The 25,484-nt window shown below is 38.7% G+C and overlaps 1 protein-coding gene across 1 annotated transcript in view; it reads left to right on the forward strand.

The window, feature by feature from the left end:
* KLHL3 (kelch like family member 3) overlaps positions 1 to 25,484 on the forward strand; it is a 273,160-nt gene that overhangs the window by 36,352 nt on the left and 211,324 nt on the right. The gene's annotated exons all lie outside the window — the stretch shown is intronic.

Here is a 25,484-nt window from a genome sequence, read left to right on the forward strand (position 1 = left end):
CCATGGTGGTTTGCTACACAGATCATTCCATCACCTAGGTATTAGGCTCAGCATCGATTAGCTATTCTTCCTGATGCTCTCTCTCCTCCCACCCCTCATTCTCCAACAGGCCCTAGTGTGTGTTGTTACCCTCGATGTGTCCATGTGTTCTCATCATTCAGCTCCCACTTATAAGTGAGAACATATGATATTTGGTTTTCTGTTCCTGCATTAGTTCGCTGAGGATAATGGCTTCCAGCTCCATCAATGTCCCTGCAAAGGACATGATCTTGTTCCTTTTTATGGCTGCATAGTATTCAATGGTGTATATGTACTACCTTTTCTTTATCAAGTCTATTATTGATGGGCATTTAGGTTGATTCCATGTCTGTGCTATTGTGAATAGTGCTGCAATGAATATACATGTGCATGTATCTTTATAATAGAATGATTTATATTCCTTTGGGTATATACCCAGTAATGGGATTGCTGGGTCAAATGGTATTTCTGCCTCTAGGTCTTTGAAGAATTGCTACACTGTCTTCCACAGTGGTTGAACAATTTACACTTCCACTAACAGTGTAAAAGCATTCTTTTTTTCTCCACAACCTCGCCAGCAGTTTCTCTATTCCGTTCCATTGGTATATGTGTCTGTTCTTGTATCAGTACTGTGCTGTTTTGGTTACTGTAGCCTTGTAGTGTAATTTGAAGTTGGGTAGTGTGATGCCTCCAGCTTTATTCTTCTTGCTTAGGATTGTCTTTGGTATTTGGGCTCTTTTTGGGTTTCATATGAATTTTTAAATTTTTTTTTCTAATTTTGTGAAGAATGTCAATGGTAGTTTAATGGGAATAGCATTGAATCTATAAATTGCTTTGGGCAGTATGGCCATTTTTACATATTGATTCTTCCTATCCATGAAAATGGAATATTTTTCCATTCGTTTGTGTCCTCTCTGATTTCTTTGAGCAGTGGTTTGGAGTTCTCCTTGAAGAGGCCCTTCACTTCCCATTAGTTGTCTTCCTAGGTATTTTATTCTTTTTGTGGCAGTCGTGAATAGGATTTCATTCATGATTTGGCTCTTATAGAGCCAATAACTCAATAGAGATTAGAGTTAGGATCTCCTAAACTTGTGACCTGATACTTTTTTTACGCTATATCTATGATGATTTATTTCCTCAAACTAACATTTAGGTCACATAGCCCCACAGAGAATTTTTATGTTATTTCCATGTAGGAGAAGTCGATTGGAAGATGTAGATTAGCCTAAATAACAAAATATGGTAATTTCCAGAAAGTCATTGGTTTATGGAAATAGAATATCTAAAATTGTAACTATTCGAGAAAATTTAGGCCATAAGTTTGCATTACATAACAATGCTTTAATGAAAAAAAATTAGTTCCCACTTAAAAGTCTTTTATATATAGTGTTTGATACCATTATTAGAAATAGATTTATCTAATCTCCTCCTAATCTCAATATATAATCTCTTAATACTTGGTGGCTCTTTTCAGTCTTTAAAAACCCTTTATTATCTTGAAGTTGTATTACCGTATGAGGCTTAATTTACTTTAGACTAAAATTTAGGTGACGTAAAAAGATTTACTAATGCTACTTCGTGTTTTATTTGTTAAGGTAGATAGTGGGTACAGAATGTACCTTTTATTATTATTTAAACTGTACATATATATTCCATTAACTCTTCCCTATGTATATAGTATTTTATAATAAATTTATAAGATTAAAATAAATCTGTGAACCGAAGCTGCCTTTTGTTTTTGTAAGAGTTAGCTTTTTCATTTTCTTCTTCTTCTTTTTTTTTTGAGATGGTGTCTCGCTCCGTTGCCCAGGCTGGAGTGCAGTGGCGTGATCTTGGCTCACTGCAACCTCTGCCTCCTTGGTTCAAGCTATTCTCCTGCCTCAGCTTCCTGAGTAACTGGGATTACAGGCACGTACCACCATGCCTGGTGAATTTTTTTGTATTTTTAGTAGAGACAGGGTTTCACTAAGTTGACCGGGCTGATCTTGAACTCCTGACTTCAGGTGATCCACCTGCCTCAGCCTCCCAAAGTGCTGGGATTACAGATGTGAGCCACCATGCCTGGCCAGGTTTTTCATTTTCAAAGAAGAGATAGTATTCTCAGTAGTTCAGAAGAAGATAAATTCAGTTCAGTGAATATGCATGAGATAAAGTATTATAAACATGCATAGATTACCTTTATGTCTAAAATTAGGCACAAACAGAAAGAGCCTATATCTACATATTCTCTAAATAGGGTAGAATCACACTTTGACATGCTAGCTGCATTTGCTTGACTGACTTGGATCATTTTTCTAAAAATGAAAACTTCACAGTCAAACTCTTGCATTGGTGAATGCTTCCTCATGCCTTTTTTTACTAAGACTCCAGGAACAACACAAAGGATTTTGGAGTTAACTGACACAATTATATGAGAAGCTCAATAGTGCAAAAGATGAATAATAATATAGGTTCATCTTAATATCATAAGACATAAGAAACATTAATGTCATAAAACATTAAATCATGCCAGTGACATCACAAGACAGTGCATGATCACCTGGAAGGCTTTGAGAAGTAAGTGCTAGAAATAAGGAGAAAGAAGTTTGATTGGTCTAAGAAGGTAGTGTGGACCTTCAACTGAATTTTGAAGAATGTTTAGAATTGGAAAAGATGAGGTATGTATGTGAGATGAGGGTTGAGGGTGAATGGTAGTGGGGGATGGATAGAGAAGGGCATTAAGTAACATTCATGGAACATTAAACTGTGTGCCAGATACTGTGGCTTGTACCTTTATCTCGAGGGCGAGGCAAGCAGCCCATGACCATTAGGTGGTGTGGAATACTCTGGGGTCAGATTGTTTGCATTTACTATTAGGTACGTTAGGTTTCCCTCTAAGTCTCATGATCCCCATCGGTTAAAAAGACACAATAGTAGTGTTTATTTCTAGGGTTACGTAGCTTACAAAAGCACTTCATTTATATATGATATATATCAAGTGCTCAATGAATGTTAGCTGCTATTATTATTGTGATGATGGTTGTTATAGGGAGATCCAGGGGATAGTCTACCCTTCCTCAGAGGTTACTAATCTAGGCCTCCTTGGTATTTCTTCTCTTGTGAACTTAGAACTTCTATAATACACTTTTGTTTTAAATCATCTATTATCATGTGCTTTCTTTGGAAATTCGTTAAGATCAGGGATCTTTTAATATGTAATATGTCTACCATCCACAAAGTGTCTGGCCTACTGTTGAACACATAGGTGTGGAGCTGGTTGATTTTGCAGATTATTGCACAGGGAGATACTACATTTTCCTAGGAGGTGTATGTTGCCTTGTGCTGTTTTTCCTCAACCCCACCTGATAAATAAAGGCAATTGATACAGAAGTATTCCTCCTCTTTTGACCTTGGCAGTAAATCTTAGTATTACACCAGCCATCTTAGGTGAGGTTAATCAATCCTATGATTACAGACCAAGAGATGACATGAGAAATCTTCTTGCCTTACATCTTTGGAGAACAAAAGTAAGGTTCAGAGAGAGTATGTTATTTGTTCAAGGTCATGCAATCTGTTGGTAGAAGAGTCAAGATTAGAATCTAAGTCTCTTGTCTTCTAGTGCAATCCATGCAGGTTTATAGCAAATGGACTCTTTATTACTCGATAAATTCAAAACTGTGGATATTATTCTGAGTAGTTGAGATTGTAATTTTTTAAAATCTTTTATTAGATTAGAATGTGTTTATGGTTCTGAATTCAGTGAGTAAGGGAACAGGTCATTACCAGAACATCCATTACCAGACAGTCCATTAAAGTCCCAGAAGGACTTTACTTTTAAAAGGACTTAAAAGTACTTTTATGGCCGGGCGCGGTGGCTTATGCCTGTAATCCCAGCACTTTGGGAGGCCGAGGCGGGCGGATCACGAGGTCAGGAGATCAAGACCATCCTGGCTAACACAGTGAAACCCCGTCTCTACTAAAAATACAAAAAAATTAGCCGGGCGTGGTGGCGGGCACCTGTAGTCCCAGCTACTCGGGAGGCTGAGGCAGGAGAATGGCATGAACCCAGGAGGCGGAGATTGTAGTGAGCCGAGATTGTGCCAATGCACTCCAGCCTGGGCGACAGAGCGAGACTCCGTCTAAAAAAAAAAAAAAAAGTACTTTTATTTTGTATGTAAGCTCCATGAGGATGGAGATTTAGTCTGTTTTGTTCACTCTTGAATCCCTAGTGTCTGGAATAGTGCCAGGCACACAGGAGATGCTCAATAAGTAATTGTTGAATGAATAAGTTGGCTTTGTTGGCAGTACTGGTTGAGACTTCATTTGGGAATGTTTGTGACTTCCAGAGAGTCTAAACTTTAAGCATCAAACTCTGGAAAGAAACCCTGGAAACAACAGGGAAACTTTGGCTATGGCAAAAAAATAAAAATGAAATGCTTCCCCCAGGTTGGGGGAGCATATGAGAGAGTATATATGAAACTTCTGGAACTTTTTGGAAGAAACATACCTTATAAGTAAATGTGTAAGGTCAGTTGGTGCAAGAGGATAAAACATCCTCTAAGCTCCTGACACATCTCAACGGAATAGTTGGAAAAGATGAGCAGAATAGTTTTGGTGGTGTGTGGAATTTAGGCTTTTGCCACCTTGAAATTGTTCTATATCCTTAAGCTAATGAAAACAAAAAAGAGAAAATTCAATCTTTATAAAGAGAAGGGTCTTTGTACCTGGCTTCTTAATGTTCACGATGCTCCTCCTTCTAAGCATGAACAGTCAAGCTTCATGGGCAAGGCACCAGGCAGCCCCTGCAACCATTTAATCCATGCGGTGGGGAGGCCAAGCAGGAGTTTCCTGTTTCCTGTCCCTGATCTTCCAACCAATGAAAAAAGATAGTGATGACTAATGGAACAAAGAAATGCCCTGAATCTTACTTTGGGTATATTGCTGAGTTATATAATCTGTATCTGAAATGGATAAAAATATACAAAGATCAAGTAATATGGTGAAAGAGAACACTAACTCGAGATAAAGGAAATCTGGATTCTGTTTTAGGGCTGTCGTTTATTAGTTATGATTTGGGCAAGACCTTTGGGGTCTCAGTTATATCAGAAGTGAGATGGTCCCTAAGGTTTCTTCTAGGTTTAGTATTTGCTATTTTTAAACATTTAAAAAAAATCTCGAGGCCTGATCATGCTTTAAAATCTCCAGTTTTCAGAATTACCAGAGTAGATGAATTTCCGTCTGAGGATAAGAGAAAGAAAGAAAGATGAACGTTGGTGCTTAAAGCAAAAGCAGTCAGCACTTAGGGCACTGGCTTTGACTGCCACTTCAGAATGCAGAGTTGAAAGATAATGGGCTGAGTCTTAGAAATTACTGAAACAATTTAAAATATTATTTACTTATTAAAAATCTTTGAGAACTAATTTGAGTAAATGATAAAGCAAAGCCAAACACAAAAATGAATAATTTCTAAAAGAAAGCTCACCCTTAAATATTGGCTTCTCTTGCTGAAGCCACTGTAGTCTCTTACATTTGATTCTCATGTATTTTCCTCTAGGGGAGAGAAAAGGAGATTTTTCAAAAGGAAAAAAACCTTTTGTTTGACTGTTCTGAAAATAGCACACTCCAGAATATAAAAATGAAAGTGTGGGTTCATGGTACATGCAGGCCCTACGTGTGACCTATCCTGAAGTGTTCTTTCTTGATTTTATGTGGCACTGGGGATGTCCTTGAGGGAAAAATAGCCAGGGGTTTTACTTTGGTGATGAGTTATGCTAGCCGGCTTCATGTCTCACGTAAATGGTAACCTTTGCTGAGTGTAACCCTAGCTCTTTGTAAAGAGAACAGAATTAGACTCCACCAGATGAAGAGTCCAAGACCTTGGCAATCTTACCCTGGAAAGATGACAAGATACATAGAGATCAGACAAATGAACAATGATGATGCCTTTATAACATTGCCTGAATAGCTAGGATGTCTGCAGAGTTATACTAGCTTCATGGATATTATATAGGTTCTCTGGTCTGAAAAATAGGACATTAGATCTATTTAAAAGTGAACAACTGAAGAATTTGATAGTAGCTTCATTAGGAAAAAAAGAGGAAAAAGAAGTAAGATAAAGCAGGTTTAGCAATGTACAGTATTTTAAATGTATTAAAATGTCACATTAGTGGCCGGGCGCGGTGGCTCATGCCTGTAATCCCAGCACTTTGGGAGGCCAAGGCGGGCGGATCACGAGGTCAGGAGATCGAGACCATCCTGGCTAACACGGTGAAACCCCGTCTCTACTAAAAATACAAAAAATTAGCCGGGCATGGTGGCGGGCGCCTGTAGTCCCAGCTACTCGGGAGGCTGAGGCAGGAGAATGGCGTGAACCCGGGAGGCGGCGCTTGCAATGAGCTGAGATTGTGCCACTGCACTCCAGCCTGGGCGACAGAGCGAGACTCTGTCTCAAAAAAAAAAAAAAAAAAGTCACATTAGTGAGAATATTTTAAATTCATACCATAACCTAAATTCTGCATTCTTTTAAAATGTTACTTAAGTTATTTTGATTTGTTGGACAGTTTATTGTGCTGTTCCATTTATTTTCTTTTGCTTGCTTATTTTATTATTTAGTGTTTTTGTTTGGTTTTGTTTTTAGATACAGGGTCTTTCTCTGTCACCCCGTCTGGAGTGCAGTGGCACGACCATATGTCACTGCAACCTTGAACTCCTGGGCTTAAGTGATCCTCCCACCTCAGCCTCCCGAGTAGCTAGGACTACAGGCATGTGCCACTATGCCTCACTAATTTTTTTTTTTTTCTTTTTTGTAGAAATGGAGTCTTGCTAGGTAGGTAGCACAGGCTGGAGATTTAGTGTTTGCATATTTATTTATCTTCTATTTGGTAACAGATGCCATACTAGGTAACTTTTATTCACATAAAGATAATTGATTCAAAGTGTCCATAAAGCACCAGATATTGTGAAAGATTTCAACAATTTAATTACTTTATTCATTTTTAATTTTTTTATGTTTTAAGAGACAGGATCTTGCCATGTTGCCCAGGCTGGAGTGCAGTAGTTGTTCGTATGGGCAATCCTAGCACACTACAGCCTCAAACTCCTGGCTTCAAGCAATCTTCACCTCAGCCTCTGGAGCAGCTGAGACTTCAGGTGTGTGCCACTGCACCTGGCCATTTTTTATTTTCTATTACACCTAACAGGGGTGGAGGGAGAACAAATAGTTGAGGAAAGAGGTACGTGAATTAAGTCAGTAAAGGAGTTGTGAGTTTTGTGTGTATGAGATGGTTTTCATCAGTTTCTGAACAAATCCAGCTTCTGCTATGGCCCACTGTGTCAGTCCACAGTCACCACTGTGACTGTAATATTAGTCCCTGCAAAAATAAATGCATCTGTTTTGTGAACATACTCAAGCTACTCAAGAAGATGATGATATTTGACATCAACTGAGTATTTTGGTGATAGTTTTTAAAAGTTCTTAAGGAAGCTTGATACATGGGAGATTCTAAAGATGTATCTCACTGTTTCTTCCCCAGTCAATCTAGACCATATTCTAACAAGAGTAGATTTTAATTACTTCATATCTCTTGATTTATTAGCCTACAGCCTTCACATTGGTCTCTGTTCCTTTTGTTTTCTTGCTTGCTTGCTTTCGGGAAAAAGAAATCACTTTAAAAAATTTTTCGGCCGGGCGCGGTGGCTCACGCTTGTAATCCCAGCACTTTGGGAGGCCGAGGCGGGCGGATCACGAGGTCAGGAGATCGAGACCACGGTGAAACCCTGTCTCTACTAAAAATACAAAAAATTAGCCGGGCGTGGTGGCGGGCGCCTGTAGTCCCAGCTACTTGGAGAGGCTGAGGCAGGAGAATGGCGTGAACCCGGGAGGCAGAGCTTGCAGTGAGCCGAGATCGCGCCACTGCACTCCAGCCTGGGCGACAGAGCGAGACTCCGTCTCAAAAAAAAAAAAAAAAAAAAAAAAAAATTTTCAACACATTAAACTGATGTCAAGGGTGAGCTATTGTTTTCTACATGACTGGAAATTTTACTTCATCACATTTAGAGTTTTGTCTCATCCCCAGTGTTTTGTCAAATTTTTTGATTTTACAAAGTGCCAAAGAGGAGGTCTGTCTTGTCATTGTTAATCATCTGTCTCTCCATGTTAGATTAAAATACTTACTGTCCCGGTTCTCATGGTCCCTATATCTAAATTGTATTTTTATATAAAACCATTTACTCTGTGAAGTTGTTACAAAAGATGCAGTTCTATTTGAATATCTATGTAGCTCAACCCTTACTGTACTTGTTTTCTTGTTGTCAAAGTCCACATTGTTCATGGCCTTTCTCAGACAGCTTCTCCATCAAAGGATATGATGCCTGTCATGAGTTATGAATGTTACTACTTCTTTCGCTTGATACTGAAATGGTAGTGGAATTAGAAACAACTGGGACGTATCTTTAAAATCTTGCTCACTGGAGGGCTCTTCTGGGGCATATGGTCTTTCTCCTGTGGCTTAATGTTTTAGTTTAGGAATTTGAGAAGAGCTGGCTGAGCAGTTCATCTCTGATCCAAGTGTTGACAGCTGGGACTAGATTATGCATTTCCCAGATGGTTTCTTCTCTCACATGTATGGCACCTTTGTGCCACCTTTGTCAGTTCACCCCACTCCCCAACTTGGTGTCTCATCCTTCAGGGATCTCCATGTGGCTTGGGCTTCTCACAGGATAGTGACCTCCTGGTAGTAGATTTCTCACATGAGGGATTAGGGCACCAAAATAAAATGTTCCAAGAACCATCTCTGAAAAGACTGTCTTTCCCCAGTTGTTCTTGTGACAATAGAGGAACTAGCTTTAAAAGACCCAATTTGTAGAATTCTTTATAAAAAATTCAGGCCTTAGGGTTCAAATACTAAGATAAAAAGTTGAATGATCTGGCAAGCTACTTTTCACTTTGTTTTGTTAGGGAACTTTCAAATTTAGCTAAAGATTGTGTTTATGATCTTTTTTTCTTATTTGAGGGTGAAATGTTGAAATTGACCTAGCCCTAGGGCAAAGGAGAGGAACAGTGATGGTGGGGGGCCCATATTCCAACTGAATAGTCTACACTGCTTCCTGGGTCTCACTCTCTAACACTTGTAGTGATCATGCTGATGAGAGATGACAGGAGAAAAGTTGCCTACAGTTAAGAGCCTTCCTGTCCCAGAAGCAACAAACAACTTCAAATCCAGCTTTTGGCAGAACTGCTGATTGACATAGTTTATATTTTGCAAGCTCTCCTCACATCTTCTGTCTGCCCCTCCCCAGAACCCTTTCCTACACACACATTATAGTGTTTTCTTCCTTTAGAACTAGCCCTCCAAACCTATCACTTCATCAAGCCCACATCAAAACTGACTTGTTTTATTCTAATCTCTGATAGACTGGTTTAAAGACACACATTTCTTCATAAACACATTTCACCCCTTCATTTGTCTTTAGGAAGAAGAGCCATTGCTTTAACCCCAATGGTACCGTCTCCAGTGGTGGCATTCTGAAGCAGAGACATCATCTTAGAGGTAGGGGAGATTAGATGTCTTTTACGTCCTGCTGAATGCAGAAGACACTTTGATATTTAACCCTCAAACTTTTATTTCCTTTGACATGTCACCTAAAATAGGAAGAGTATGTTTGTCTTTTTTTTGTTTTTGTTTTTTTTGAAATGGGGTCTCACTTTGTCACCCAAGCTGGAGTGCAGTATTACAGTAATATAGCTCACTGAAACCTTGAACTCCTGAGCTCAAGTGATCCTCCCTCCTCAGCCTCCTGAGTAGTTGGACTATAGGCTCATGCCACCATGTTCAGCTAATTAAAAAATTTTTTTTTGTGGACATGGACTTTTGCTATGTTGCTTGGGCTGGTCTTGAACTCCTGGGTTCAAGCAATCCTCCCATCCCTCCCTCCCAGAGTGTTGGGATTACATGTGTGAGCCCACTGTTCTCAGCCTGTTTGTCCTTTTTGATGCCACTGGATTTAGTACATAAGTTTTTATGTTATAAAATCGTGCCCAATTTTTAAAAGGGGCTATTCCATTTCTGTTAGCCATGCATACATACACACAGAGTTATTGCCCAGAGGAACACTGTGTGCATAAGGACAGCTAAGACCCCGTACTGTCATTAGCTGGGAGTCAGGTTACCTCCCACATGGACAGTGTCATGTGCTAGAGATGTGTGCAAGTAGAAGAGTCCTAGAGAGGAGAATCTGTAGCATTAAGCGGGCTTTGCAAATAAAAAAAAAAAAAAGATCATTCACAACAACCCTCTCTGACCTTAATTTTTAATAACTGTGAAATGGAGTTAATCACCTAGGCACTGTACTAACAGAATCTCATTCACTCCTCACATATGTAATACATAATCTCATTCACTCCTCACAACAACTCCAATATCTAGGGATATTATCATTCCCATTTTACAAGAAAGGAAACATGAGCTTAGAGGGTTTACACAAATTGCCCAGAGTCACACGGCTAGTAAGCCGTGGAGCCAGGAATAAAATCCACACAGTTCATCCCTAGAGCAGAGAGATCTTCCTTCAAGTACTTCCTTGATCTATGTGAGTAAATCTCATAATGTGTACTTCTTGGGAAATAAGAGGAAAGGGGACTTAGGCTGTAATGAAAAGCCTGAAGTTCTACTTTCTTTATTTTTCTGTCTAGATGAACCTTTATTTTTACACATGTTCTTAAAGTCCAAACTTCTTCTTTTTTTTAAAATTATACTTTAAGTTCTGGGATACATGTACAGAATGTGCAGGTTTGTTACATAGGTACACACATGCCATGGTGGTTTGCTGTATCCATCAACCTGTCACCTACATTAGGTATTTCTTCTAATGCTATCCCTCCCCTAGCCCCCAACCCCACAACAGGCCCCGGTATGTGATGTTCCCCTCCCTAAGTCCATGTGTTCTCATTGTTCAACTCTCAATTATGAGTGAGAACATGCAGTGTTTGGTTTTCTGTTCTTGTGTTAGTTTGCTGAAAATAATGGTTTCCAGCTTCATCCATGTCCCTGCAAAGGACATGAACTCATTCTTTTTATGGCTGCATAGTGTTCCATGGTGTGTATGTGCCACATTTTCTTTATCCATTCTATCATTGATGGGCATTTGGGTTGGTTCCAAGTCTTTGCTATTGTGAATAATGCTGCAATAAACATACATGTGCATGTGTCTTTATAGCAGAATGATTTATAATCCTTTGGGTATATACCCAGTAATGGGATTGCTGGATCAAATGGTATTTCTGGTTCTAGATCCTTGAGGAATCGCCACACTGTCTTCCACAATGGTTGAACTAATTTACACTCCCACGAACAGTGTAAAAGCATTCCTATTTCTCCACATCCTCTGCAGCATCTGTTGTTTCCTGACTTTCTAATGATCGCCATTCTAACTGGCATGAGATGGTATCTCATTGTGGTTCTACTTTGTAACTAGGCTTTGGGTTTAGCAGGACTCTCTTAAGGATATAAACAGAGATTTCCACCAATAACCTTCTCATATGCAGGACACTGGGTCAGAGACTTAACTCTGAGAATGGTCTATGTTTATTGCTTAGATATATAAGAAGATATATGTGGTATTGCAGTTAGTTGAACTAGACAGTGTGTAAAAATCTGTTTCCAAAATATGAGAGAGATGAGTGATAAATGTGTTGATTCAGTTTTTTGGATGTGAAATACCTTTGGGTCAAAGCCCCAAGACTCACATTGGAGGCCTTGCCAGAGACAGAACTTAAACTATGTTCAGGAAATAAAGATATTTACAGTACCCAAAGGGCAAATTCTCACTAGGTCTAGCCGTCTCACTACAGAAAATGATATAATGACACCCCACTGCAGTTCTCTCAGCATCACGCAATATATCCATGTAACAAACCTGAACATGTACCCCTGAATCTTTAAAAAAAAAAAAAAAAAGAGAGAGAAAGAAAAATAAATGAATTCTACAAAGAGAGGGGAAGAGGGTGATCGGGACAGGTTATCAGTATATCTTTTTTCCCTTACCCTCTTCCACTAGTGCAGTTTAATTTAGCTCCTCGCCACCTTGGCAGTATTGATCTGTGTGAGAGACTGAGAAGCTGAGGCACAGAGGGGGAGAGAAGTTGGACAGTGACAAGCTCATGGAGGCAAGGGGCAGTTTGAAGTGCGAGGAAATGGGGCTGGGGGGCCGAGTGGTCATGATAATAAATACATGCGAAGAGCAGGAGCATTTTGGGGAGATTATAGAGAAGCTGGGCCTTAGAGAGCACTGAGAGAGGCAGTCAGGCTTTATAGCTTCAGACTTAATCTCAGGGCTGTCCCTGGTCCCTACAGTCACTTCTGGGACTGCAGAAGCAATGTTCCCTAGGGTCACAGAATTATTGAATATTAGAGCCCCACATAACCTCACAGTCCATCAAATACATATAGACCCTCAATTTCAGTTTAAAGGGAATTTAAAGGGATTTTGTCCAGTTGATTCAAAACAGCTTTGATTTTCATGGCAGGCTTTAATATCACTTTCTTTTGCAAGTTGCTTTCCCGTTAAAAATTCTATCTATAGAAGACCCTGTGTATGTGTGTTTGCCTATGTGCATTTGTGTGGATGTGATGTCTATGGTGGACCTCATTTGTCAGACAATAGAGTGAAAGATTATGATTTTAGTTACCTTTTTAGCTGAAATCAGGAACAAAATTAGTCAAGCTATAGATATTTATGAAGTATCCACTCAATGTATTCCTTTGTTTCTGATGGCTAGACAGATATTTTATTTTATTTTATTTATTTATTGAGACAGGTTCTCACTCTGTTGCCCAGACTTGAGTGCAGTGGCGCTCACTGCAGCCTCAACCTCCCAGACTCAAGCCATTCTCCCCACCTCAGCCTCCTGAGTAGCTGGGACTGCAGGTGTGTGCCACAACGCCTGGCTAATTTTTTTTTTTTGGTAGAAACAGGGTTTTGCCCTGTTGCTGAGGCTGGTCTCCTAGGCTCAAGTGATCTGCCTGCTTCAGCCTACCAAACTGCTGGGATTACAGGTGTGTAGACAACGTATTTTAGGCACATAATTTGGATGACCTTTTGCTTTTTTTTTTTTTTTTGAGACAGAGTCTTACTCTGTTGCCCAGGCTGGAGTGCAGTGGCACGATCTCAGCTCACTGCAAGCTCTGCCTGCTGGGTTCAAGGAATTCTCCTGCCTCAGCCTTCCTAGTAGCTGTATTACAGGCATGCGCCACCATACCTGGCTAATTTTTTTGTATTTTTAGTAGAGATTGTATTTTAGTAGAGATTGTTTTACCATATTGGCCAGGCTGGTCTCGAACTCCTGACCTTGTGATCTGCCTGCCTTAGCCTCCCAAAGTGCTGGGGTTACAGGCGTGAGCCTCTTCACCCCGCCAATCTTTTGCTTTCTAAGTGCTCACATATTCAGTAGGGAAAGAAATAATAATAACAGCTTCTCAAGTACCATGGAAAACCACTTGATAGTTTTACAGTGATTCTCAAAATTTAACATGTATATGCATCATTTCAAAATCTGTTAGAATGCAGATTCTGATTTAGTATGTCTGGGATTTCTTACAAACTCCTAGGTAAAATGGATGCTGCCGGTCCACAGACTACACTTTGGCAAATAGCTGAATAAAGTCTTAGCATTGGTTAAAATGTAAGGCATGCATAGGGAATAGCAAGTCAGTTTGACAGGGAAGATCAGATCTCAAAGAGCCTTGAATGCCAAGGTAAGGATTTAGGTGATATTCTATGTAAAAGAATCATTGTAGTTTTCTATACTGGGTAGAGAGTGACATGATAGGACCTGTACTTAAGGGAGATTTATCTGTCATCATGTATAGGACAGGTGTGCTAGAAGTTTTATATTAGGTATTTAGTAGGAGAGACTCAACTCCTGGCCCTTAATGCCAAATGAGAAAAAGTTGCAGGAAGGAGAGAGGAGGAGACTGGCAATAGAGAAGCTACCTGCTTTACAGACTGTCCCTGGGTGAGGATAAGGAGTTGTTTGGATCACAAATCTCTTTAGTCCACCCAAATTCCAAGAGATCCCTGCAAATCCCTTGCTTATTTAAGGATGCAGTCATAAAATATGGTAAATTTCTAGATTCAATTTGTCAAAATGTATTGAGTGCCAAATACAGTCCTCTGCTATTTCAGGCATCTTTGTATTTCCTAGAGTGTTTAATGCAGGATCCTTGTAATGTTAATGGTGAATGAAGGAATTCATTCTGCTTAATTATCCGATTTCAGCTTAAGATGCAATAATATATCCTTGATGAGACTATTTAAAAAGCAAGGACATGATAAACACAAAATATAGGATAGTGGTTACAATTGGGGGAAAGTAAGGGGAAGAGGTAAGGGAGGAGTAAATATATGATGTGAATTACTGTTATTGTTCTAGTTCTTGGGTTTGAGTAATTGATTCACTGGATTTGTTATATTATTAAAATAAATAAGGAAATGAACCAGTAAATAAAGTAGAAGAGTACCATGCGTGTTAATAATACAAAATATGATTAATTATGCACCTGACGTCTATTTTTTAAAATCTACATGAACACACACTCAAAAGTAATATCAGGGAGTGTCCGTCCTGTCTACAGGGTCTGCCAAAAGTGAGAGAATGAAATTAAAGTTGCTACATCAGCCTATACCTATGGAGAGCTTTTCTGTTTAGTATAATTTCACAATGCAGATAGTTCAAATAGTTATCCCACCCAGTCTGATGCTTGGTGAGATCAGGTAAGGCAGTAGCCCCAACAAAATATACTAACATTCTACTATCTAAATTTCTGTTCCATTCAGTAATTTACAGAGGGCTTTCACATATGAAAACATGCTTGCCTGACATTCTTGCCTTCTTGAACCTGGGACCAGAGGTCTTGGAAGAATGTCTTGTAGGAATTTGGTATGAATGTCTTTGAGGAGTTTGGTGTGCTCAGAGTATTGTACTTATAATTGCCTGACATGAAATCTTTTCTAATCATTGACATGATACCAAGGTATGAAGAAATATATCCTGGGAGGTCAAATCCACTTTCAAAATAAAAGTTCCTTCTTTGTTATCTGTCCTAGTAAGTGAATGGAGTTCTGGCTTATTCTACAGAACATACATGAACTACCAATGTCAGAAACTTAGGATATAGCAAAATACAGTCAGTGCTAAAACTACTGAGTATAATTTAATTCTTTTGATGCATAAGGCATTTTTAGGGACTTGGGTGATCCACACAAATGAATTTTCCTGAAAATTGAAATAAACCTATTACTGCAAAAATATTTTTAAAAATAAAAGTAGTCAATGCTTAAGGACAAAAATTCTAAAAATTCAGAGTACCGAAGGTACAAAGTGAAAGGTACAACTGACCCTTCCAAATCCCCAATTTCTACTATTAACAGTTTCTTGTATATCTATACAGAAAATTTATCTGCATATTCAGCTCTGTATATAATTTGATTTTTTTTCACAAATGGGATCATACTATAATGGTATTACAGGGGATAAAAGGATATTCATTTTATATTTTAATAGTTACAGCTAAATTGCCCTTTTGTTAAATGGTACATTCTCAGTAGTTATTTGAGAATAACTTCCTCAGTGCTTCTTATAATATATCCCATTGTTTTGTAAACTTGCTTTATTTTTCGTCATAAGTGAGTCTGTGCATCTTTTGTGTGCTTATTGGTTGCTTCTGCTTTCCTTTCTTGTAAAATGCCTGTTGAGAACTGAATTATTTTCCCCTCTGGTAAAATGCCTCCAAATTGAACACAGAACATTAACGATGTGTTTTTACAGCTACATTTTTATAATTAGACTCCATTAAAGGTGATTGTTGAACAAATAATAGTTTAAAATCTTGAGATTCTTTTTCATTTTTTTAAATATAATACATTGTCACACCAATGTCTAATACCAAGATAATGATGTTTGGTGTTAACAGTTGTACTTTACCCAGTCTTTAGTCTAATTTGAGCCTCATCCAAGTTTCGAAAGTTCCTGAAGTGGAAAGCACCAACAATAAAAAGGGGGTTTGTGATAGTTGACTTCCTAGTCACTCCCAGCTCCGTCCAAACAGTACATACTTTCCTCCCACTTCGCTGATAAATAACCTTGGAAATAAATTTATACCCATGGGTATAATTCTATGAGTTTAGTGCTCCTGCCTCTTTTCGTTACCTATATAGTTTCTATCATACTATGGCTGCTTAGGAAGTATCTAAGAAAAACAACAATAATGCTGGTATTTGATTTGTTCGTTGTGGCTTGGGGCATCAGTGGGACATAGAGCAGGATTCTTGCTGAGGAATATGATCCTCACTTGATTCTAATTTTATCTTTGTGGTGAAGCTTTGAAATATGAGGACAGCTGATGTTGAATAAATCTGTCCTCACAAGCTGTATGAGATTGAAATAAAATTAAATATTTGGGGTTAAATCCAAATGTAAAGATGTGGAAATGGCTGATTAATCTTTTGATATTTCACTTTCTGCATCTTGGTAAAAAGGAACTGTTCGTTGTGAACTCCTAGCAACAGTCTAGTTTGAAGCTTATGATAAGCTAAATGTGTGCCTTAACTTAAGGTCTAACATTTTATAAAGGATGAAGTAGAGTTCTTACTTTTCACCCCAACCTCCACCCTGCTGATAAAATGATAGGCTGTGCATACCTGATTTCGTTAGCGGCCTCTCTTTCTTTGTTTTTCTCCCTGAATAAAAGGTTTCTACTAATGAAATAGTGAGGCCCACACTTACACTTGGGTTGGGGTAATGATCCTGTGTGGTCTTGTAAGTTTGCAAATGATGAGACCCCAAACTTCTAGTAGATTCTTACCTAGGTGACTAAATGTATTGCTAATTGCTAAGGAATAAATAAATGGGTGTGCTCCAAGAATAGATTGCCGGCTCTTCTTCAGCTGACTGGATTACTAAGGTAGAAAAGCACTAAAAATAAGTCAGGGCACAAATTCTTCTGCCAGGAACTGAGCATTGAGATAACTTGTCTGCCTGGTGGTGTTGACATCATCTGTTCTCCTAATGCACTGCATAAATAGGAGCCAGAATGAGAAATAGATTTGGCCATGAACTAGTGTCAGTAAAAGTCCTTAGCCCTTGTCCTGATATACCTATTGCTGCTTCTTGCCAGGTTTAAGTTAATTAGTCCATCCAACTCCTCTAGGAGATAGCTAAGTACATCAAGGTGAGAACTCAAAACCAAACTCAGAGTCAATCTCAGGGGAAATCATTTGATCCCTTCTAGCATCAAATTTATTTTTGCTAGTTCTCTTCTGTCAGTTGAGTTTCAGTGTTTCCCCCAAGGGGTCAGATTTTAACAGAGTTGGAAAGGTGGGAAGGCATCTCAGGAAATCAGTTCTGTAGGACCTGAAGATTGCACAGTGATCCAGGTTCCCTGATGTGGAGTTAAGGATTCTTATCACTGAATTCCTTTTCTGTCATTACTTCAAATGTCCTGAGCAGAAAGCCTTAGCCAGTTATAATTAACCTATGGATCTCATGTGAACTAAAATGGGAGGAAATCCATGCAAATCCCTACCTTCTTTATATCTGAACCTACTTTCTTTTAGTTTTAGAGCAAGTTGCATTTAACTGGAATAATACTGTCTCACACTGATTAAGTCCTTGATGCTCACAAAATTCTTTCACACATTTATCTTGTGATCACAACAAGCCTGTAAGGAAGGCAGATGTTCTTATCCTCTTACTAACTGCTAGACTCAGAGAAGCCAACAGATTGAGACTCTGGGAGCAGTTGTTGCTAAGATCCCTGGGAGCTCTGGGATTTCATAGTCCATATAGTCAGTAGTGAACAGTCGGATCCATTTCTCTGGGGAAAGTTTGGGAAGTTTGTTCTGTTTGTTTAAATAAAATTTGTTTACTTAAATATTTGTACAAAATATGCATTCTCATTATAGAAAATTTGGAAAATATGGAAGAAAAAAAATCAACCACAGACCGAGCACACAAAAACAAATTCCTTGGGTTTCCTGTTTTTTGACTGAATCTGTGATACAGAAGGCGAGATCAGTAGGTATTCAATAATGTTTATTCTGTCTCCACCCCTTTCCTTGTGTTCAGCATAATGCACACAACAGACTTGTAAATCCAGTCTCTTCTAGGGATCCTTCATAGGTAGGTGTTGACTCTCAGTCTTCAGAGCTGAGCTCTAAAAGGTGGGTCAGAATCTTCCCATAATCCCTGGTAGAGATCAGCTGTTAACTGTTCTCCTTTTGTTACCCTTCTCTTTTTTTCCAAACAACACTCTTCCTTTCCTTCTGGCTATATCAGTAGGTTTTCTCTTTGTCTTTCTCTACTGTTTGTCATTTCCAGGCTTAAAGTCAGCAGCAGATTCTGCCTGGCCTCCCCAGGGCAGAGTCAAGGGCCCCAGTAGCAATGAAGAGGATGAAAGGACAAATATGGAAACTTCTGCTTTTTCTAATCTCCCACTCACCCAGCTTGGCACTGGCTTCTCAGAAGTACACTGACCAAAAAGAGGAGTGTTGGGCAGTCCAGGAACTTTTCTTTTGAGACAGAGTTTTGCTCTTGTCGCTTAGGCTGGAGTGCAATGGCATGATCTTGGCTCACTGCAACCTCCGCCTCCCGGGTTCAAGTGATTCTCCTGCCTCAGCCTCCTGAGTAGCTGAGATTACAGGTGCACACTGGCATGCCTGGCTAATTTTGTATTTTTTAGTAGAGATGGGGTTTCGCTATGTTGGTCATGCTGGTCTCGAACTCCTGACCTCAGGTGATCCACCCACCTCAGCCTCCCAAAGTGCTGGGATTACAGGCGTGAGCCATCGTGCCTGGCCCAGTGCAGGACCTTTAACAGCTGCAGATGTTTGGAGCCAGGAAATATTGAGCTCCAGTCTATCTTTGAATCCTCTCCTGCATTTTGCTTAGTTCTTAAATAATAGACATTAGTTAAGTATTTATTGATGAATCTGTGAGTGAGTGAATGAATGTGTTTGGTCCTGAGACTGGAAGTAAGAAGCCACTATACTGGTTTCCTATAAGTTAAAATCATCAGGATTATATTGTCTGTCCTGCTCCCAAGGAATTAAGAACATTTGATTTTCTTCATCTGTAGGATCAATATGATATGAGAAAACCCAGCTAACCAGCAGCCTTCGTTTCAAAGATACTCACAGCCTCCACGTTGTCTGTTTGGTTTTCTGCTCTTGTTGTCCCCAAAGAAAGAGCCCCTCAAGGCTGTGTTTGAGGCGGGTCCCTGCTCTCTGGCAAGAAGGAGCATAAACTGGAATGATAGCTGTGTGTAAAGAGGCTAGTGTGTAAATTGGAAAGGATGGGGAAGAGTCTTCCTATTCTACTCTAGTTGATGCAGTTCCAGCTTTCAATTTATCACACTTGAGAAGTGCTCATCTTCCCAACAGGACAGAAAATATGTGACCCTGAATTAACCACTAATAATTGTACATCAAATCTCTGAATGGGAATGAGGAGATAAAAGGCAGGGTAAAGCCAAAGTCTCATGGTAAGGAAAGCATTTTTGGCTGGAATGTAAAGAATGTTGGTATTGGCATTTAAAGGAAATTCAAGCTGCCCTTCCCTTCAATCCAGACAGCTCACAGTTGTTTGGGTCACAATTACAATTTTGCTGATTTCGGAAATCTAATATTAATCTTAGCATTAGCTTTAGTGGAGAATCTGTCCAATGTTGTAGATCTTTATGGAGAGGTATTTTAAATTGTGAAATGACATTTTTTTTCTTAGACACATAAGACTTTCATACACTGTTTGTTGGTGGATGTGCTTTTGATTGTGCTGAATCGATCTATACATTTAAAATACAATAAAAAGAATTTAGGTCCAGCATAGAAGCCGAAGAATATCTCTTATCCAAGATGCTTGGGACCAGAAGTGTTTCAGTTTGAGATTTTTTTTTTTCTTCAGATTTTGGAATATTTGCTGATACTTAAATGCTCCTTTGAGCGTCATGTCAGTGCTGAAAAAATTTTGGATTTTGGAGCATTGAAGATTTTGGATTTTTGGATTAGGCATGCTCACCCAGTATAGAGAAACTTCATCTTACCATGCATAAGCTGAAAAATTTTTTTTGACAAGAATATACTTCCACTCTCTATTATAAATTATAGAATTAAATAGCAGGCTTTGATTGAGGGTCTGTTGTACTGCCCAGTACTGAGTAGCTGGAGAGTAACAGATCAAACAAAAGGAAAAAAAAATAATAAACATACTACTACATTTATAGTAAATTAAGTGTATAGAACATGGTGTAAACATTTCAAAAGCCATTCAACTCAGTATTTTTTGAGCATCTCATGTAGGCTACCTACTTTATTTTGTTTTGTTTTTTAGCCCCAGACTACTTCTTTCTAATTTCAGCCAATTGTTTAAAAACTAAATAATGCTTGTTGTGTATGACAGAAGCTGGGAAAACACAGTATTATCCCATTTCCAGTAGTAGTGCAAAAAAAAGCAAATTGTTTAAGGATGATTCATTAGAAACATGGCCTCCCTCATCAAAGGATGGCATGTTCTATCATTAGAATAGTAATTTATGTGATGTGATCATGAGTGCTGTTGACTTAAAGGGCTTGTAATCTGTAGGAATCTGTGACTCAGCATCTGGCCCCTGGAAGCAGGTTCTTAGCAGGCTGTCAAAGCTCAAGGTGAGCTTCAGGTCATCCAACTCCTCAGTTTTTTTTTTTTTTTAAAAACAAATGAGGACCTGAAGTCCAGAGAAGAGAGGCCATTTGCCATGGTAGTGTGTTATCCAGAGGAATATCAGGAGAAATTGTGAAATTTGGAAAAAAAAAATTACCAAATGTCCTTCAGAATGCTAGGCATTGACAAGTAAACCCTTCTAGGTTATCTGATTCTATAGTGCTCTACACCTTTCATTTCTTTGAACTATTTTAAATCCTTTAAAATTATGGAAAACTGAGGGTAATACAAATTATTCTTATCTGTAGAAATGCAAATGAATTTTGTCTTGCAAAGGTGCAATTGTTACTACTACTCACACACATGAAGCTGGGTTTGCATTTACTAACACATTCATTTCAGCATTTTCTGGCTGCCTCTTGTACCAGTTTTTAACATTTTACTGGGTCTGTCTTTAATGAGTTAAATGAAACCTTTAACGTGTTCATTTTATATTTGTATGGCAATCATAATTTTGCCTTAAAAATTATCTTTTAGCAGGAAGAAACTAAGATTTTAGTAAGCATTCTCTGTTCCTTTTGTTAAATGAACAACATGTCAACAAACACAGTGTAAATGTCCAATCGGCTTTTGTTAGCAATTCATAAATTGGAGCAGCATCTCATTCTATAAAATAGAATAGATGCTTTTCAGGGCATGTCAGAACAATTGGTTTATGAAGGTGGGAACAAGGAAACAAAAATTGAAAAAGCAGACCGGGCACGGCGGCTCACGCTTGTAATCCCAGCACTTTGGGAGGCCGAGGTGGGCGGATCACGAGGTCAGGAGATCGAGACCACGGTGAAACCCCGTCTCTACTAAAAATACAAAAAAAAATTAGCCGGGCCTGGTGGCGGGCGCCTGTAGTCCCAGCTACTCGGAGAGGCTGAGGCAGGAGAATGGCGTGAACCTGGGAGGCGGAGCTTGCAGTGAGCCGAGATTGCGCCACTGCACTGCAGCCTGGGTGACAGGGCGAGACTCCGTCTCAAAAAAAAAAAAAAAAAAAAAAAATTTGAAAAAGCAGATTGGCTAACATCAAGTTACTTCAAGTTACTTTTCTTATAAGGGTTAAGCAGAGGGGACTTCCCTATCATGCCAGCTCTGGTTAACTGGGCCTCTTTTGATTGGTTACTGGGATTCTCCTGTTTTCAAGAAAACTTGGTCTGTTTGGGGTTTTACCTGCTTCCTTAATGTTTCAGTTTGACTTTGTGATACTTAGCATGAGTGACTTCATTTTAGTTTGGTCTTTTGGGGCCTAGTATGGGAGCTTAGTCCAAAACAGTGATCTCCTATAAACTGTATTTAACACTTCATTCACTGCGAATAGGCAGAAGCACCATTTACATGGGTTTCTGAAATGGCTAGATAATCAGTTGTAATTTTTTCTCACATTTTTATATGTTTATTGGTCATGTGGGTAACATCTTCTTAAAAAACATTTTATCGAGGGTGAATTTCATGTAACATAAAATTAACCATTTTAAAGTGAATGATTCAGTGGCATTTAGTACATGCATAATGTATTGCAACCACACTTCCATCTAGTTCTGAAACATTCCCATCACTTCTGAATAAAACCTCTTATCCATTAAGACGTTTCTCCCCATGCCTCTTCCCCATATACCCTAGCAACCACCAATCTGTATTCCGTTTCTATGGAATTTTCTGTTCTAGATATTTTATCTAAATGGAATCATACAATATGTGACATTTTGTGCCTGCCTGCTTTCACTTATAATAATGGTTTGGAGGTCTGTCCATGTTATAGATCAGTGCTTCATTTTTCTATGGGTGAATAAAATTCCATTGTATGTCTATACCACAGTTTGTTTATCCGTTCATCCATTGATGGACATCTGGGCTGTTCCTACATTTTGGTTATTATAAATAGTGCTGGCATGAACATGCATGTACATGTACTTTTTTGAGGACCTGATTCACTTATTTGGGGTGTATAACCTAGAAATGGAATTGCAGCATCATAGGGTAATTCTGTTTAATTTTTTGAGGAGCTGCTAGACTGTTTCCACAGAGGCTGAACAATTTTACATTCCTGTCAGCAATGTCTGAGGATTCCAGTTTTTCCACATCCTCGCCAACCCTTTTTATTTTCCATTTTAAAAATTATGTCCATCTAGTGAGTGTGAAGTGGTACTGCATTGTGGTTTTATTTGCATTTCATTAACGACTAATGATGTTCAGCATCTTCTCATGCGCTTGTTAATCACAGAATTTTGAACATTGCATCATATTTTGGATATACTTGGGAATATTTTGAATATACCAGGGAGGCTGGCTTTCAAAAAGAAATATTTATGATTCCCACGTAATACAAGTAATCATCCCCTGATTTGTGTTTCTTGATTTAAGATTTTATATATTAATTTTTATTAAAGTGATTCCTATAAGAAATTTATCTTTGTTGGAAACAAACTGGAGAGGAGTATCTTCACTCCTACATGATACTCTTTATACAGTATTTTCACAGACCATTCCTAAATCTTCTGCAATATCAAGCAACTGCTATTAAAGAACTCAGAAAAATGTTGCTATGGTGATAATATTTGTCCTTGTGAAACACAGGTATGTGAGCTGTTTTATGCCATAAAATCTTGCTTGGAGCTCTTTGTAAGATTTATTTGTTGATTTGCTTTTTTAGTGGAGATATATAGTACATTCTGTTTTATTTTATTTACTTGATTTATTTTTTGAGACAGGGTCTCATTCTGCCGCCCAGGCTAAAGTGCAGTCGTGCGATCATGGCTCACTGAAGCCTCAACCTCCCAGGCTCAAGCGATCCTCCAACCTCTGTCTCCCGAGTAGCTAGGACTACAGGTGCACACCACCATGCCCAGTTAATTTGTATATATTTTTTGTAGAGACAGGGTCTCACTATGTTACCTAGGCTGGTTTTGAACTCCTGGACTTAACCTATCCTCCTGCCCTGGCCTCCCAAAGTGCTGGGATTACAGGCATGAACCACTGCGCCCTAGCCCAACATATGGTACATTTTAAAATAAATATAACAACAGCCACCATAACTAACATTTATTGAACATTTATTTGGTGCCAGACTCTCTACTGGGTGTTTTACATAGATTATCTCCTTTAATCCCAGAAGGATGTCAGCCCCTAAGGATAAATAGTATTTTTTTCTGTGTCCATTGTGGTATCCCGAGCATCTAAAAGAGTCCTGCCACAGAGCAAGTGTTCAATAAATGGTATTGGATGACTAAACAACCCTTTGAGGTAGTTATTGTGATTATCTTCATTTTACAAATGAGGAAACTGAGGCTGAGCAATGTAAAACAATTTTCCCAAGGTCTTACAGATAGGCAGTAGTGGAATCCAGATCAGAACTCAGGCAGCCTGCTTCAGAGTCTGTATCATATTGGCTTTAAGCCATAGAGTTCAGAATAGCACTTTTGCTTCTTCCTTGCAGGTACTACAGGGTGTCCAGCTATTTTGTGAAACAAAGAAGAAACAAATTCATTTTAGTTTAACAAATATTTATTTATGGCCGATAAATAATGTGTGCTCAAATACTTGTTGGGTGTAATATTGAGAACTGGTAGTTAAGAAAACAAGATTATGTTATGGGGTCTGACACTAGCTGGATGACCTTGTACAAATAATATGCTCTCTCTATGATTTGGACTCCTTAGTTATAAAATGGAAAAGTTGGACTAGATGATCTAAATGTGCTCCAGCAATAAAATATGGTAACATGAAGAAATAACACTGATAAGGCTCAGTGAACTTGCTTGCTGGGAGTAGGGGTAGTAGGGGTATCTTGGTTTATATATATTTAATTTTTAATCTCTAAGGAATGAAAAAAGAGAAGAGGCAACAAAGTGGTCATTATATGATGGCAGTTGTGGAATATATCATCTAGAAGAGAAAATAAAGCAATTATCTCAGTAACAAGGAAGCCTCAGTTCATCCTTAATTTCAAGAAATAAGATTTACTTCTATCCTGGCCCTTTCCTTTGAGAAGTGTTATACCCTAAAATTACATAATAGTTTATAGTTTCTCAATGCTTTCCTCTCATTTGTACCTACAACTATGCTGAGAGGTAGTTTGGGAAGGATAGCATTGGGAAAAGCCAAGGGCTTAGCTAAAGTTCTACAATTATCTAGTGATTCTCAGTCTTAGTGTTTTGATGCCCAGCCTGTCTTATCTCCAAATTTGAAGAAAATATAAATTATTATTTTTAATGTTTTGATTTTTCTTTTAAATTCACTTGGTTAGAGAATATATATGCCTAACAACAATTTTTCCTTAGGTTTCCAGAAGAGGATATTGCCTAATAAAACAGAGTAATAGGGTAGCAAACTTCCAAAACAATACATTAACTTTTTTTTTTTGAGACAGGGTCTCACTATGTTGCCCAGGCCGGAGTGCAGTGGCAGTGGCTATTCATGGGTATAATCACAGCATACTACAGCCTTGAACTCCTGGACTTAAGCAGTCCTCCTGCCTCAGCCTCCTGAGTAGCTGGGGCTACAGGCATGTGCCACCATGCCTGGCTCCTGTGTTAACTTTTTTAGAAAAAAAGATCTTAGTGATGAAACATACTTTTTAAGGCTCACTTGTTTTATACTTTGGGTTGAATGATTATATTTCTTACTCTTCCAAGGTTAGCCAATAAGTGCACTGAACACTTACCACATGTCTGATTTATACAAAGTGCTATGCTGGGTGCCTCAGAAATTGAGAGATGACCTTGCCTTCAATCCCACAACAATTATGAAACAT

The sequence above is a fragment of the Nomascus leucogenys genome, chromosome 2 (assembly GCF_006542625.1).
Source record: "Nomascus leucogenys isolate Asia chromosome 2, Asia_NLE_v1, whole genome shotgun sequence".
Taxonomy (NCBI): Eukaryota; Metazoa; Chordata; class Mammalia; order Primates; family Hylobatidae; genus Nomascus; species Nomascus leucogenys.